Source organism: Triturus cristatus, chromosome 2_1 (assembly GCF_964204655.1).
Source record: "Triturus cristatus chromosome 2_1, aTriCri1.1, whole genome shotgun sequence".
NCBI classification, from domain to species: Eukaryota; Metazoa; Chordata; class Amphibia; order Caudata; family Salamandridae; genus Triturus; species Triturus cristatus.
In genome coordinates this window covers 4,284,116-4,297,445 of record NC_140581.1, presented here as the reverse complement: position 1 = coordinate 4,297,445, position 13,330 = coordinate 4,284,116, and the positions used below count along the sequence as shown (strand labels likewise).

General features: G+C 50.4%; 1 long non-coding RNA gene across 1 annotated transcript; it reads right to left on the bottom strand.

The window, feature by feature from the left end:
* Nucleotides 1-682: 682 nt before the first annotated feature.
* LOC146863588 (uncharacterized) lies at nucleotides 683-4,523 on the bottom strand. The gene is made up of 2 exons (XR_014969034.1): nucleotides 4,358-4,523; nucleotides 683-1,531 (listed from the first exon to the last, which is right to left on the bottom strand). It is a non-coding gene; the product is annotated as an uncharacterized LOC146863588 (long non-coding RNA).
* Between the last annotated feature and the right edge of the window lie 8,807 nt (nucleotides 4,524-13,330).

Below are 13,330 nucleotides of genomic sequence, written 5' to 3'. Positions count from 1 at the left end.
ACCTCTTAATCACTTGTTACAGTCCACAGAGCAGCTACATCTGAATCACGTGTTGCCCGTGACCTTGCCTGTGACCTTGAGCAGCTCTAAGCTAACCTTGGCTAGGTTTGCACTATACACATTCCGCAGACATACATGCGCCTGGTTGTTTCTTCTTTTAAGATATTCCAGGTAGCGCTGCTCAGATCACTAAGCGCCGCAGAGCACTTTGCAAAAACCATTTGTATTGTAGCTGGAGCCCCCCAAACATGAGGTGCTTCGTTTATGAACATAGGGAACGAGGTGTGCTGCTGAGACCAGATGACGGATGCTGCTGGTGACTGGAAGAGTACTTGGTGGCACTGATGGGACTGCTGTGATCTGCAGCCGACTCTGGGTTTTTTAGAGTCCGCTTATTTTAATTTTAAGCCACATGCAAAATTGGGTGATTGGCGCAGAGCGGGGCGTTTGTTGGGTGAAACGCCAGTGCCCTTTTAGAAACAAGAGGCCTCAGGGCGCCTGTAATGAAAGGTCTCAGATCTCCCCTGGACCAAGGTGTGTCCCGTCACTTTCCCAGGGAGAGAATATCAGTTCCACACTGATGGAATATAACATATACACAGCACTTGCTAAGGTGGGCAAACTTTCAACACTCCCCCAAAGGCAAGTGTGACGGAGTGTCAGGGACAGGCGGGACACAACGTTGTTTTAAACGGGGTTTTATTGCCAAGTAATGCTTTCTAGATACACGGTCAGCCAGTGTCCGAGATGATTTTTCAGTTCTTTAGGCTCTCGATGTTGTTACTCTCTCTTCTCTCCTCTTCTTTCCTATTCCGTCCAGACAGCAGGCGGTACGTGCGCAGTATCTCCCCGGAGCAAGGCGATCTCCCAGCCGGAAGGAAACAAAGAGACAAAAGGCTATGTCAGGGGACCGTGTTACTAGGTTCGTTCCCTAACTCCGGGACCGGGTGTGAGGAAAGACTACCACCAGTGCTTTGACCCCTTTTCCCCTCACGCTGTGCCTATTCCAGTGCTGACTAAGGGAAGGGAACACGGGAAACACCTCTCCTACACCGGCGGTCTGCCTTCTTTACCTAACCAGCCCGCTACTCGGTCACGTACCTGACCGAGCCACGCTCCTCCCCTGGGAACGCGGCTGGGCGAAGCGCGGTGTCCTGGGCCTCCTGGCCGTCCGAAGTTCGTCTCGCTAACTCTTTCTTCGCTCCGCTCCTCTCCTGGTCCTTGTTCGTTCCGCTCCTCTCCTCGTCCTCGTTCACTCCGCTCCGCTCCAACACTCCTCCTGGAAACGCCGTTCGCCTCACTGTGCGGTTCTTCCTGTTTTGGCTGCTCCCACTCGGTGACGTCATAGGAGGGCGGGTACAGCGTCTCGTAGCCTTCGCTCCACTTAAAGGGACCTGCACCTTCTGGTCTCGATCCTTGCTGTTGGTCCATGAAGGGGAACCAGTCCTCCTGCTGAGGGGTTACAAGAGGAGATGAGACCGGTCTGGGAGTCCACCACTCCTTATCGTTATAGTCCTCTTCATGTCCCGCACTGTCACAGCAAGGCAAGAAAACAATATCACATGAGTCTCCTCTAGACCAAGGTAACGCACACAACACTTCTCTAGAGCGAGATATACTTTGCACATCACTTGCCAGGAGTAGAACAACTTTCTATAACACAATTACCTGCTAGAAGGGAATTCACCCATCCTTCTACAACAGAATACTTGGCCAAGAAGAGTCCACACCTCCTGCTACAAGGAAAAGACGAATTGGTATATCTGGGATGTATTTATTAGTAAATAGCACCACACGGTAAGCCAAATGCACCTATCATAGCAGACTCTAACATATCAACAGTATGATTGAAACACAATCAAGGCAAACATATATGTAGAAATATATATATGCATATAAATGTATGGAACCTGAAAATAAAGTTATAGTAAGCAAGAACAGTAGGAAAACTAGAAATTAGTGAAACACCTCACCAACGGTCTGTCCATCCCGTTTCCACTTCGCCAAAGGGGAGTCCGGTTCTACGGCCGAAACAGGAGACAGTAGTGACACTATACGCCCCACCGCCACAGCTGCACGTCTGCCCTGTGATGAACTTCCACCGAACAGAACCCAGACACCTCCTTTAGTACAAGTGGAGACGTAAGACGAAGCTCCTGGTGAGCCTCGCCCCCTTTTCCCATCAGAGTCCGTACCACTCCGCACCGAGGCCACAGCTTCAGCTGGCCAGGCGTCTGCTATGGCTTCAGAGCAGAGCGAGCACATTCCTCTGACAAGATCCAGTTATTTCTGGTCAGTAAAGTGCGAAAAACAAGTGAAAAGGAAAACATGCCCTCTCACCTAGTGAAGCCCAGAAAATGGCGACAGCTCAGAAAATGGAGTCACTCAAGCATAAGTCTCTATTCACGCAAAAGAGCAAAATTAGTATTCAAGATGACATAAGATCAGGCCAAAGCCAATAGCAAGCACTGCCGTTAAGCAAGATAAAGTCAGAATCTGAAAGAGAAATAATCAAGCCCTACTTCGTAGCTTATTCTTACTAGGCAGGCCTTCACATCACTATATTATGTTATAATATGCTAAATAAGACTGAGATGGTGATGGGCGACGGTCATTATCAGGCTATTTATCCACATAAATGGCACCCTTATTACAGTGCCACAGTCGACCCAGTGGAGTAACGTTAAATGATGGGGCCCCCATACAGAATGTGAAGAGGGGCCCCTGAGTCTCCCATATTCCACAAATATACATTGGTTGTGAGGAATGGGGCCCCCTGCGCCACGCCCCAGAGGTGCGGAGAGGGTAGAGGGGCTGCTTGGATGCCAGCTCACATCTCTTCCTTTTAAAGTGTCTGGTTTATGGAGCTTGGCCATCTCACACCTTATCAAGCCAGCATTGAGGACTACCGGTGACCTTGGGCAGAGACGGTGCTTTACAGCCGGAGTGTGCATGCCTCCTTGGTTTCGTCTGAGGACAGGGAAAAAACTGCAGGGCTGAGCCACAGACCAGAAAAGGCACCTTTTATCAGACGAAAAAGCCTTGAGTGATACTGGTTTATTGTGCCTTTCGGCAGGACCTGGGGCGACGGAACAGCCTTTCTATTTATAAATCCGTTTCTAAAAAAAATACACCAGTGTTATCTTTTAACGTTCTTTTTGACCTCCGCCCTGTAGTATTCGGCTGGATACGTTCTAGTGGTTCTAAGGCTGTAACCCACACTAAACACCCACCCACCACAGGCGTCACCAGTAAGGTGACTCTGATAATAAAAGGGTCTGAGCGCACGTGCTCGAGGCCAGTTAACTACCCTAATTCCAGTGTCTCTGTGCTCCTTGATTAAAGTATGCAGGCCTAGCGCTCGACCACTTTACAATGGTGACGAGGAGGGTCTTATCCCACGTGTGCAGTGGCTTCACTTCCCTGGGTCCTGGTGGGGAAAGTGTGAGCTGATGAAGAAGGTGATCGGGAGTCCACCCCGCACCTGGTGTGCCCGCGAGCACGTGACGACACACAAAGAGCCCCAGGTGTGAGACGAGGTGACCGGGATCCCACCCCGCACCTCATGGGCCCGCTGTTAGCCACCCCCCCTGCGTGGAAGTGCCCCAGAGTGAAGTGCAAGCCGAGCGGAGCCCACCCGCATCGGCCGCGACATAGTGACCCCCAATGGGAAGGAAGCCGAGCGAGAGCCCACCCCGCGTCGGATGAGTCCTGCCTGCGAAAAGGCGAAGTAGGGAGGGCGGATGAAAGACCAGGCAGGGCCGGACTGCTGAGACTCCGGCCGTCGCCGAGTTCGTGAAGCCGAGTAAAGCCCGAGGTGTGGGCTGAAGGTGAGGAGCTGCGGGGCGTGGGAAAAAAAGGAGCCGTGGCATGCATCTGCCACCTACCTACCAAGGCCCCAACTGAAGCTGAGCCTACCCGCCTTAAATGTGGACAGTGTCTGGTAGCCACGAAACAAAGGGCCCGGCGACAGCTCTTGCACACCCCCACCCCGTGCAGCGTTGATCTGTAAGAGGCTGCTGTGGTGAGGGTGAGAGCTGAAAGTAGAAAGCGTGCTGCCCGCAGCTGACCGGAGCGGCACCAGCACCCCCTGAGCAGCCCGCGTGAAGAAGTCTGCTGTGAGGGGCAAAAATCGGTGCATATGAATAGCCGACTGCCAATCAAGCAAGTGTGAACTAAGAAGCTGCTGTCGGCAGGGAGAGCGAGGCAAGGACAGCGGGTGGCCGGCGACCGCTCAGAGGCAGTGCAAGAGGCAGGAAAAGCGAAGCGGGTGAGGCTGCTAGGGCTAACCGTAATACTGCTGGCGGTATCGGTTAAGCCACGCTCGAACTTAGCAGAAACTCAAGGGCGCACCTACCGGGACTGCATTTGTGTCGGGACGAGAGGCACCAGGGGAACAGCTGAGGGAGCATGGCAATGCTGATGCCCGAGTCCCTGCAGAGTGGATGTAGACAGCGCCATCCCCCAAGTACGAGGCCGCGCAGCAATACAGATCGACAGAGATGGAGAACCTTAAGTGCAGCAGAGACTGAAAGGCACAGTTCAAGCAACACTGCCACCTAGCGGCAAACTCGTGGAACTGCACCCGCTGATCGTGTGAATTGCAGCCAAACAAGGACAGTGACTGGTGAGCACTGAGCGTGCTCAGAGACAGTTCCAGGCTGCTACAACTCTCGGTGAAAAGTCAGAGAATGAAAGGCTGACATGAGGAATAGGAGGTGCATTGAACAAGATACACAGTGCCAGAAGAGAGCCGCCTGCGTCGGCAGAGAAGAACGCGCAAAGATGGCAAAAGACAGATAGCCCCACGACGTAGCTGGGCTATCGTAAGAGCGCAGTAAGCAAGTACCCCGCAGATAGGGTGACACAGCAAAGGATACCCCAGCAGAAAAAAAAGAGGGCAGTCGCGAGCGCGAAAAAGGAGTGATGAGGAGCAGGTCGACGGAGCGGTGGTGCAGACCACCAGAAGCACTGCAGGTCGACGGAGCGGTGGCGCAGACCAACAGAAGCACTGAGACCGAGAGAGAGTGCAGCGGTACCTGGTGGCCACAGGTTGTCGCTGCAGCAGTAGGAAGAAGGAGCACCACCAGATAAACAAACGGTGGTTCAAGAAGCGCAAGAACAGCAGGCACTGCTCCAGAAATAAAAGAAGGAAAGGAATGCACAGCAAGTGCACCCAGCGAGGTGAACGGAAGAGCGCCATCAGAAGCGCGCTACAGCAACGTGATTGCGGAGAAGAAGAGGTGGTTGCGCGAACCACCAGAAGCAAGAAGACCCGCGAAAGGGAGAAGCCGACCAGCCCGATGGTCACAAGAGAGAAGAAGCCGACGAGTCAGATGGTCGCAAGGTGGAAGAAGCCGACCAGCCCGATGATCGCAAGGTGGAAGAAGCCGACCAGCCCGATGATCGCAAGGTGGAAGAAGCCGACCAGCCAGATGGTCGCAAGGTGAAAGAAGCCGACCAGCCAGATGGTCGCAAGGTGGAAAAGAAGCCGACCAGCCAGATGGTCACCAGAGAAAAAAAGCCGACCAGCCAGATGGTCGCCAGAAAGAAGAGACCTGACAAGAGGTCCGATAGGAAAAATAGAGAAGATGTCCGTGAAAAGGACCCCAGGAGAGGTCCGCGAAGAGGACCAGAAGGAGACGGACGAGAAGTTCAACAACAGTAACTAGAAGTTAAAGGGAATCTAAGGAAAAAAGGTTGCGACAACCGGTCCAGTCACAGAGTGAAAAGAAGACAGTGTCCTAGTGCTGGGACAAGACCAGAGAGAAACATGTAGAGTGCACACGACACGGAGAAGCCTGGTTAGGATGAGCAAGAATGCGAGAAGACCAGACCGCGTCGCAAAGGAAGGAAAGAAAAGACAAAGCGTGAGTGGCAAGACGCCATGAAGAAAGAAGAGAAGAGAATGACAGGACATCAGCCTACAAAGGAGGAAGGTACAGTGGCACTGCACCACAGGGCAGACAGCCAACACAGGCGTGCAGGGGATGAAGAGGCGAAGTGACCGGGCAGAGTACTCGCATCATCACAAGAAGAGAACACCCCGAGACATCCGACCGCTGCCTAATGCCTAAGCGAAGAATAATGGTGAAGTCATCAACACCACCTAGGAGCAGCACAACACCTGAGCGAATCCACACACTCCAGACAACCGGAGTCCAAGAAGGCAGGCCGCCCAGGAACCATCTGTGCACCCCTGTCAGCCTGCAGCATACGGAAGTAGAGTACAACCGGACATTAGAGGATCCAGTCCTTGGGATAAAGCAAGACTAGTCCGTGGCCCTGTTGGGAGTTCTGAAGCAGCCTACACGAAGGCCTGCACAGCCCACGCAGTCAAGTGAAAATCCAGGGGGAAGGGGCCTCGGCGGAATTCCAGTGAATTGGAAGTCCGAATGGGAGAGATATTCGGCAGCAGCTCCTCAACATGCACAAGATGCACGGAGGCCACAGCCAGAGACTGGTTGCCCTGCGACCCTAGGAGGAAGACACGGAACCAGATTCCTGATGGTGAAGACACCGAGATGGAAACATCACCCTTGGTGGACACATGAGCCACTAGGCTGTGAGTCCCGTTGGCAGTTCGGAAGCGATACCTTAGCGCGGCCCACGCGGAGCCCGCACGGTCCACGCGGTCCCATGGCCGCCCAGCAGGAAAGCACACCTGGAGTCTCCGGTGAGAGAGGAGCCCAAGTGAGAGAGGCAAGTCGGAAGTAGCTTGCCCATCAGGATACAGGAACAACATCAAGCACGTCGCCTCCAGGAAGAAACCTTACGACAATAGACATCACAGAGTGGATCTCATCACAGCTCCCAGTATCCTGAGGAAGGACTTGTGTACATAGACATTGTCACTGACAGACCAGGTCGGTCTCAGGTATTTTGCCAAGGCGTACCCGAACGTCACGAAGAATGGTGGTCCAAGAAATCCAAAACCGCCGGGCCAGCGGCCTGAAGATAATGCCACTTGTGATATATTTTGGGGTATTTGTTTTCTTTACAGGTTGGACTTCATGTATTTCCTTTTATCCAAAGTTGGGAGGGATGTAGTATCTGGCTGGATATGTTGTAGTGGTTCTAAGGCTGTAACCCACACTAAACTCCCACCCACCACAGGCATCACCAATCAGGTGACCCTGATAATAAAAGGGTTCGAGCGCATGTGCTCGAGGCCAGTTAACTACCCTCATTACAGTGTCTGTGTGCTCCTTGATTAAAGTATGCAGGCCTAGCGCCCAACCACTTTACACGCCCTACTAATTTTTGACATTAATGTATACATTTTACGACGTTTTATTAATGAACCCAAAAGTTTGCCAGAAAACGCTGATAAGGAGAAGTTATCATTTTGAACAGCCCTTCCCGTGGTCACCTGCTGGGGCCACGCTCTGGGTGCACTGTGGATTTGCTTCTACAAGTCATATTGTAGTACTTTACTCTCATTCCCACGTCGATCACTGATTTATGCCAGACCTTGACCAGGAGTCGATGCTTGAGTGTGTCTGTCCTAGAGTTTGGAGAAAGAAAATATGGGGAAAGCCACAAATTCACTGGTATGTCGATGGAACGAACCACCTTTCCAGGCCATACCTGTTCCAAAACATCCGCCCTCCCACCCACTGGGAGAGGTCTTGAAACTTAAAGGCACCACGTTTAACTACCCAATTTCAGAGTAAATATGTTAACTTGTATATACTCCTGTTGCAACATTTTCTTGCGATCCATGGCAGACGGAGATTACTGAGTTAATGTCAAGTCAGTGTTTTCTTTTAAAAAGCAAAAGTAATTTACTTTCAAAACACAACACAATAGTGTGTATACAAACTCTAAGGGCTTAAGCAGTGTGAGGGAGTCCCCGGGTACTAACTTTATCCTGCAGCGCAACCCAGTGGCCAAATTGCAAAGTAGCAGCAACGTCGTAAGAAGCATTCATGTCGTACGTAGGTTCTCACGCTAAAAAAACAAGACAAGTAATAGATGGCCCCCCTAAAGATAAGAAATTGCTTTGCGACAGCTGTGAAGCAGACGACCCAGTCCAGATGGGCCGGACGAAAGGGAGAAAGGACAGTGGCCCAAAAGCATCATTTTCAATGGGAAGCCAGCTTTTAGCATAAACGCTGACGCAACCCAATGAAAATGATGGGCGGGGCTTCAAGGCCCCTTCTGAAATCTGCTCTCTCACATTATCTCTCGCCGAGCGAACAGCGCTTTGCGCTGCAACGCCAGGCGAGACCTAATGAACCCGGACGATTCTACTTGGGAATCCTGTCCAGGCCTGTGCAGAATCTTACCATGATAGAGGCTGGGCAGGCCCTGCCCCCACCCCTTGTCAGGGATGGTTGCCTGTGGGCCCCACCTGTTTTACATGTGTCTGTCAGCCCCCTGTGAGGGTCCTTCACTCCATGTAAGTGTGACATGCATGACGCGTGTGTGTGCAGACAATCCAACATGGCTGTCCATGGAGTCGATATGTTGCAGGCGGCTGTGGCCACAGGTATTCAGTACCATTTCCTGAGGATTTGGCAGACATGCGCAGAGGGCTCCCCGCGTGCTTCATATTTTCCCAGAAGCGTCACCCACACCAGGCTCAGTGGCCATTGAGTGGAGCATCCTCTCCTTTTGTGCCTTTGATTTGGGGTTCCCTGACAAAATACTCAAGTACACCCCACCTTCTTGTTGACCTTGCAACAGGGTCTGGACCAGTCTGGGAGGAATACACAACCCTAGGAACTGCCTGAACTCTGTCCCAAAGATGAAACTGTGGAATACACAGACTCTGGCTGCAGATGTAGTGTAAGTGTGGGGCAGAAGCAGCCAGCTCCCAGTGTGTCGATTCCTCTACCACCGACCTGGGCCCCGCAGCAGAGGAGACTGAGAACCCCTTGTGCCCTGGGGTTGGGGTATTGACCACTTATTCTACTTAGCTAGGTCGACCTTCAAGGGAAGAGTTGACTGATTGTTGAGGAGGGAGGGCTAAAAGACGCTCCCCTTTGCAGAAGGACGAGGCTGCCTAGAAGAGGGGCACTGCAAGGAGCTAAGGCAGGAATGACTGGAGGCTGCCCGCTAAACCCCTAGGACGAGCATAGAATGGTCATAGGAGGCGTAGCTTGATCGGTGAGATATGGGGGTGCTAGCTTCAGATTTCCCAACAATCACAGTGGTGAAAATACATTATATAATAAGCAGGGCACGAGGGGGGCTTAAGGAGCAGGAGAAAGGGGGAGGAGTGTGGATTGTTAGGGGTACTTAATGCCCAATATTTGGCAAAATAAAGATTTGAAAGAGTTTCAAAACAGAAATGAGACTTGTTATGTTGTATTTATTTGAGGAGCGCACTAATCACTGAGAGGGTATCCATGTGCTTGCGCACGTTTGTGGTCCTTAAGGCGCTTATATGAAGACCAGGTTTTCAGCTTTTGCAGCACTCAAGAAAGCTCTGATGTGTTGAGGGAGGTGGTACTATGTCGATGGAAGAGAATGAGCGACCTCCAATTTTTTTTGTGTGGATGCGGCAAATGTGTGAGAGTGAGACAGAGTGGAGGTGTTTGGTGCTTGGTGAAAGTGTATGCAGCTGTTCATGTATCTGGTCCTGTGATGTGTAGGCCTTTGTATGTGTGCGTGAGAAGCTTGAATTGGTTGTGCATGTGAGTGGGGAGCCAGTGTAGCTGCTTGAGGTACGGTGTAATATGCGTGTGGCATGGGAAGTTGAGTATGAGTCTTGCTACGGTCTTCTGGATGGCCTGGAGTGTGTAGGAGTTATTTGGAAATTGCAGTGTAGAGAGTGTTGCCGTAGTTCAGCCTGATGGTGATGAGTGCTTGTGTGATGGTCTGTCTGGTGTTCTGAGGCAACCATTCGAAGATCTTTCACAGCATGTGTAGGATGTGGAATCAGGAGGTGCACACGGCATTGACTTGAGCTGTCATGTTGAGCTAGAAAGGGGGAATGAATCAAAAAGCGAAAAGGGAAAGTAGCCAGTGAGGTACATTTTATTGCTGCTGTTCTGTTGGGTAGTAGTATTGCCTGTAGCAAATTCTTTACTGAGGGGCCATTTTGAATGGGTTGTCCTGCTGCTGTTATGAAACCACGATACTGCCACAGCTGGCCGAAATCAAGAACAACTCCAAAGGCATAACGTGAATCAGTGTACATGTTAACATTTTTACCCTCAGCTAGGATGCATGCTCTTGTTACAGCATACAGCTCGGCTTGCTGGGCAGATGTGCCAGGGGGAGGGCTGCACTTTCAACTATGGTGTTTACTGTTGTTATAGCATTCCCTGCTCTGTAATCTGTGTCTGTTAGTCTACTGGTGGAGAAGTGTGGCTCAATGGTTAGAGCGGCAGACCCTGATGCAGAGGTCTGGCCCGGACCAGGGTTCAATTCCCGCCTCGGCGGGTCTTGGGCTCAATTTCCCCGGACCTGATAATTCTCGCCTCGGTGCCTATTCCAATCATGGGTCCCACTCTGCAACTCTGGGCAATAGCTTGCTTAATCTCCACAACGGCCCCAAAAAGCGCTAGGATGCCTGGCTTCCCCTTGGGGGTGCCCAGGAGTGGGCAATTCACAGGGAAAGGCCAGGAAGGGTTCCACAGCGGTATGTGCACAGCGCCTGAGAGACCCTTTCGGGGGGGTGCGGAGCGCTATATAAATGCACTACATTTACATTTACTGGAGGAACCATCAGTGTACCACTCATAGTCAGTGTTTCCTAATGGCGTGGTCTGGGTGTGGTGCATGTCTCTACAACTTCAACACAGTCATGGTCAGGGGACTCCTCTAAATCTCCTGGTGGAGGTAATAATGTTGCCAAATGAACAGGTGGGCATCTTTTAATGGTGATGTTGGTGTTAGACAACAGAGTGACCTCATAACCTGTTTGCCTGGCCGCTGAAAAATGTTGTGTTGCTGCAGATGACAACAACAACTGTCCCGAATGTGGCACATAAACAATACAAGGGTAGTCCAACACAATGGGAGCCGTCCTCTCTACCATCACAGCTGCTGATGCCACTGCTCTCAAACAAGCTGGATGCCCAGTTACTGTTGCAGGCAAAGTCACAGAGTAGTATGCCACAGGTCTTTTTCCTGAGCCATGCTGCTGTGTCAGCACACCATTTGCAATGCCATTTTGCTCTGACACATAGAGATGGAAGGGCAGTTTGTAATCAGGCAGCCCCAGGGCTGGCGCAGTGCACAAAGTCTCTTTCAGTTTCTTAAAATAGTCTGCAAGTTCATTAGTCCATACAATGTTGTTGGGAGCATCTTGTAGTGTACATTGTCGCAGGACGGCATCATAGGATCTGTACTCTGGGATCCACTGGCGACAGTAGTTCATCATCCCCAGGAATGACAGCATTCCTTTCTTGGTGGACAGAGGCTGCATGCCCTGAATCATTTTTATCCTGTCAGGTGATATGCGGCGTGTACCTTTGGATACCACATAGCCCAGGTAAGTCACCTCTTTTTGGCAGCACTGGAATTTTGACAATGAAGCTTTGTGTCCTCTCTCCTGGAGGTGATTCGGCAGCGCTGCAGTGTCTTTTTCACAGGCCTCAAGTGATGGAGATGCCACGAGTAGATCATCAGCATACTGCAAGATGATGCTACCTCCTTCCAGGTGTAGGCTGTCGAGGTCTCTCTTCACTGCCTGTGCATAGACCGTGGGGGACTCTCAGTATAGCCCTGAGCTAGTCTTCTGAAAGTATTCTGAGTATCTTTCTCTGTGAAAGCAAAAAGGTACTCGCTCTCTGGATGGACTCTAATACTGAAAAGCGCACAGGAGAGATCAATGACTGAAAAGTACTCTGCCTCTACAGGTATAGAAGATAATATAGTATTGGTGTCAGGCACAACAGGTGCTAAGGGAACCACAATGTTGTTTATCTGTCGTAAGTCCTGTATGAACCTATACTGCCCAGTATTGCTCTTGGGTAATGGAATGATAGGACTATTACAGGGGCTGGAGGTCTTTTTAATGATACCCTGTTGCAAGAGAGATTCAATCACAGGTTTTATTCCCTCCTCTGCCTGAGGTGACAGTCTGTACTGACGGACATAAGGTAGTTCAGCATTTTCTTTAAGCGTCACTTTATAGGGAGGGCATGTTTTCAATAATCCTGACTCATTTTTGTGTTTTGCCCAAACCTCTCAGTTCACTTGATCTAGGACCTTGTTTGTAGTCAGCTGTAAAGCCATATTCCCTTCAAGCTTGTCAAAAACTGCAGTCCTGTCCTTTCTGTTCATACACAACGTCCAACACCACCCTTCTCCATCTCCTAACACAGACACAATTCCTAAAGGAAATGTAAAATCCTTAGTTCTAGGTAAGTCCTGAAGGCGTTTGACCGTGGGGCCCAAATCCTTAGGGTAGTAACCTGGTGCTGCAGCTATGGACACACGTGGTTCAGAATCTGGCGCTTGAAATAACCTCATTTCCTGTGGTCCTAGTTCAATGCTCACTGCACACCCTTGTTTTTATACATATAATGTGTGCTCGAGCAACTCCATTGTCCAGCACAAATGTTTGTCTGCCCTGTAGGCGTACCTTTCAGGCACTGCTCCTGTGAAATGTGCTGCAGTACAGTGTATGGGCCCAGGTACTAGTGTCAACTGCACTAAATGAGTGACCAGTTCACTCTCAATGTCAGGGCTGTATTTAAACAGTTCTTGAAACATGTTTTCATAAACATCTCCATGTAATGGAGTCCATTGGTAACGTGTTGGAGAGAGAGACAAGACAGGGGTGCACATAACACAGAGTCCTCACTTAATTTGCAAACAGTAAGTGCTCTATTAGCCAATTCTAACCTGTCCTCAGGTACTTGTAAGTAAATCCCATTTTGTGAAAAATATAATGTTGCATGCAATTTACAGAGGAGGTCTCTCCCCGGCAAATTGATGGGTGCATCTGTTTTTTTTTTTTTGAAAACTTTTTATTGATTTTCGAGATTTCACGGTACAAAGACATTATAGTATACATTTGTAGCAGCCTTATTCTGTACATATCACACCCTACTTCGTGTGTGGTAGAATTCCATCGCTGTATAGTTACATTCTTCAGTATCCTAGGATAAGTGTTACAAGGCCTGCCGGGGTATCCGCCCCCGCTATAAATATTGTCTATGCAGTATTTAGTACTTGAAACTTTCCCCAACTCCCCCCTCCCGTTCCACCCCCCCTCACTTGTGTACGTCTGTGCCATGTGCTTTTTACCTTTCAATGGTGTACTCAGCCCAATTTACGTGTCTAGTTTATACAACACATTTACTCCTGTGCTAACAATGCAAGACCCTCGTCGTCCTTCTCTGTGGGCCTTGATGCATTCTATGTT